This window comes from Meleagris gallopavo, chromosome 19 (assembly GCF_000146605.3).
Source record: "Meleagris gallopavo isolate NT-WF06-2002-E0010 breed Aviagen turkey brand Nicholas breeding stock chromosome 19, Turkey_5.1, whole genome shotgun sequence".
NCBI lineage: Eukaryota > Metazoa > Chordata > Aves > Galliformes > Phasianidae > Meleagris > Meleagris gallopavo.
In genome coordinates this window covers 8,351,571-8,355,639 of record NC_015029.2, presented here as the reverse complement: position 1 = coordinate 8,355,639, position 4,069 = coordinate 8,351,571, and the positions used below count along the sequence as shown (strand labels likewise).

General features: G+C 43.9%; 1 long non-coding RNA gene across 1 annotated transcript; it reads left to right on the top strand.

Annotated features, from left to right (window-relative positions):
- Positions 1 to 1,485: 1,485 nt before the first annotated feature.
- LOC104913697 lies at positions 1,486 to 4,069 on the top strand. Its single transcript, XR_004161678.1, has 3 exons — positions 1,486 to 1,973; positions 2,249 to 2,655; positions 3,176 to 4,069. It is a non-coding gene; the product is annotated as an uncharacterized LOC104913697 (long non-coding RNA).

Genomic DNA, 4,069 nt, shown 5'->3' with positions numbered 1-4,069 from the left:
ATCAGAAGAGCTGACTGAAATTATAGTAAGACACAAAGCAAGAAGCCAAAACAAATCCTTTTGAGGAATTGCTTACTCACAGATGCTGTTATTTGAGTTGGAACAGGACACCTACAACTTAAAGCAGGACAATTAAGTCTGTTGTGACTTGGGGTTTTTTGGACATATTTGGACAAACCCAAAGTCTGACGCCACTGACTTTGTCACAGATGGAAGAAGGTGAGATTTTCATTTTAATTCTTCCTTCGTATCAAACTTGGCATTTCCAATTACTCAAGAACCTGAAAGAACATTTGATTATATCAAAATATCTGAATATGTTGAGTATTATAATACTTTTAAAGCATGTGTATATAAGCTGATCAGAGCTGCACACCCATGAGAAGCAGGAGCTGCGTACTTCCATAGGCACTGGGCCAAGGATGAGCAAACTGGGAAGAAAAGAGAAGGGAGGGCTGCTACTCTGAGTGCAGCACTGAGGATGGCAAAGTCTTGCCTGCCTCTTGAGCTCCAGTTTTATTAAGTATAAAGTAACTCCACAAGTCTCATGTTTGTGTTTCACTTGCGGTGAACCCACACGATAAAGTTTTAAAGGCAAAAAGTCAGCGCCATGGAAACACAATATATGTGAAATTAAAAAAGAAAACAACAACACATGTCGATAAATCAAAGTGAATGCTGCCAGTGTGCCTTTGTTTGGAAGAGTCCTGGCGTCTGTCAGGATCTTCCAAGCACAACAACTGAGCACAACGCAGACAGGGCCGCGTGGGCAAAGCCAGGGAGTGCGGAGGGGGGGACGTCGATGGGGACGTTGCAGAAGCAGACAGAAGTCCTTCTTAATGCTCTTATCCAAAGACCACGCAGAGCAAACACTGCAGAGACGCATCGCAGGAAGCAGTGAACAGATGGGGCTGTTTTTATCCTTCTTCCGTCGCTTTCTGTTTCGGCTGAAGCGAATCTCAACTGGAGGGGCCTTGAGAGCACATCTAAATATTTTTTTGCTACTCATAATAATGAAATTGCCACAAACAAGTACGTGCTGCAAGTATAACTGTGTGATGGGGTGTTTTATACTAGGTGTCCGTTGTTTCTATATGTCGAGGATATGTTTAGAGATATAAAACTGGGGGCAAATCATTTCTACTGATCCTGCCTTTTTAAAATCTTTTTATTTTTTTAATACTAAACTTCTTTAAGACTGGAATCTTTTTTTGCTGGTCTTGCTCAGCATCCATCACAGCCCACGGAATTACCCTTTTACTGAGGCTCCATGGATGGATAATTTATACTTGCATTTGTGATCCAAGTAGAACCTTGCCAATGCTAATGTCTTATTATGGCCATAAATGTACAACAAAAGTGAGTTTACCTGTTTCTACAGCTACCCCATGTTAGGCTCAGCTTTCAAGATAAAAGGAAGGTTTTTTCAGATGGCATTTGATATTGTTCATTACCAGGTAAAGACACTTAAGTGCACATCTCCACTGTTCTCTTTGTAGAGCATGACTGCATTAAACTGCTACAAGGGCCATAAAAAGCTGAGGGGGAGTTCAGGCATCAAATGTGTTTCCTGGAAGCCCGAGAACTGAAGTAATCCACTGAGTGGTCTCCTGGCATTGATACAAGAAGGGAGGGAATTTCATGTACAGCACTGACCTTTACGGATCAAATATTTTGTATTTGTTCAGAGGCATGTGCCTGTAAGTGTACGTATCCTTTCAAACGCTTCATCTATAATTTATTTCTGTCCTGTCTTTTGATTTGAACTTGCAAGTTAGCAGTTATTTTCCTATCACCCAATTCTCCTTCTGTCAGATGCCACGAAGGGCTCCATTCAGGAGGTGGCACACACAGGGCTGCCATAGGGTCTCTTTGCACTCGGGCACATGGCAAGCAGGAGCTGCTCAGCCACAGCGTCATTTGAAGTAGGACAACAGCAGACCCGTTAGAATCCTTGAATTAACCTTAAGAAGGTAAGTTGTTGCAGGTTTATCAATCGATGCACTCACACTCCGGTTACATGACAAAGAACAGCCTGTTTCAGTTGATAAAGCTTGCCTAATATGCAACCTCAAGGAAAGGGCAAGGAAACTTATAAAGGAAAACCAAATTGGTTTATTATCTCTTGGCCCCGAAACTCACATATAGATTAACGTGTCTCACCCTCTGGGCTCAGAGGGGGCTAAAGGCACATCTTTGTTCAAGTGGGTGAGAAGCCCCTCAATGTACTTTCCCTGTTTTATTTCAGAAACCTCAGGGCCCGTCCCAGCCATCCTGTCAGCCCCTATGGAAACACCCAGCTGCCAGCAACCTCCTGTCCGACACTAAGCAAGATCCATCCATGAGCCACTGGCTTGCTCTGACTGATGGTACTTTCAAGAATTATTCCACAGGGATAGGAAAGCCCCTTGGAGACACAAGCATCTTGGATATATAAAAAGGAAAATAACGAAAAAAAACCAGCTGCAAGAATACTGTGTGCCCAGCAACTGCAATAAAAGCTCAAATCGCATCGCTTCACGTGCTGTGGGCAGATGTCCTTGGGCATCCAGAGTTTGAGCATAAACACAGAGATACAGTACATAACACTCATGAGGGCATGTCAGTGAGCCAGGCCAGAAAGCAGCCCGGGAATGTGAGAAACAACCCGTGTTGGTAAGTGCTGCTTAGCAACACTGCCCTTCTATGGCAAAAGATTAATCACATTTGCAGTGTCATTGGAAATACTCAGTTCTGTCCATTTGAGAAATCAGATGGAGATGTGTTGAAGTCCCAGAGGTTACCAAAGGGACAGCATGGGTTTGTCCAGGTCATACAAACTGAAATTATGTCAAATGAGAGGCACTGAGGGTTAATTAAAAGTGTGGCAAATCTAATACATGCAAGTATCAGCACATCACAGATAGAAGAAGCAGTAACTTCAACACATAACATCTCATCTTTTTTCCATCTCTGGTCAACAAAGGATTGCTGCTAATGTTCTATTCTTGTATAGATTTTACCTTTCTTGTTGAAAATATCCTGGTCACAGTTCTTCCCCACTGCCCTGCAGAGAGAACGCTGCAGCCTGGCAGCTCCCAGCCCACACCTCTTCCCTCAGATCTTTTCTCCTGACATTCAGCTGGAAGTTTCTTTGCAGAATTTCACTCTGTTCTTTGCTGCTCTTTTCTATCAGGCAAAGACTGAAACGGTCACCCCCAGCCAGCGCACGCCCCTGGTCCTTGAGGAGAGAACTATCAAAACGTTCAGCAAGCCAAAGCCCTCTGGTAATGCAACCAGAAACTGGGAATGTCTGCACCAGCACTAATGACACCTGCAGTGCCCACAAGGAACAGCAGTGCAGTAACAATCTGAGTGCAGGAATGCAACTGCCAAAAAGGATCTTGCACACAGCTGCAATTCAACAGCCATTGTTATTCAGGGATCACCCAATTCTTCAGTTTGGATTCTTTTGTTCTCCCATTAAAACAAAACCACGCTACTCTGGATTATTTGTTCACATTTCCATAATTATCATGCTGTCAACATTTCATATCCAACCCAGACACATAAATATTCCTTAGGAAGGTGGGAGAAGGGTAATTGAGCAATCAGGGATGAATGATGCAGAAACAGAGATACAAGCAGAATGCAAGGAACCTTGAAGAACAAAAACAGTTATTTACCCAAAGAGAAGAGCAACAAGAAACAGACTGCCTAGGTGAAGCCGAGCAAAGATGTCACCTGGGGGAGAAATTCAACGGGATAAAACAGCTTCCTTATTTAACTGGTACAATGCAGTCAGCCATCCGAGAGGAGAGACTGCTCGTATGCAATACTCCTTTGCCTGTTCTTTAGTAGGAACAACCCTGACAGAGGCAGAAACATCCTGTGAGGTGCTGAGCACTGCCAGCATCCCATGGGGAACAGAAGTGACACCAGGTGCTGCTGTGCCAGAGCTGCTTCCCTTCATCACATCGCCTGGAGAAGCCCTGAGCCCTGAGTCCTGTGAGCAGGGATGCAGTTTCACTCCTCAAACTGTCAAAACTAACACAAGCCCACTATCTCAGCTTAGGCTTTGAATTTTTTT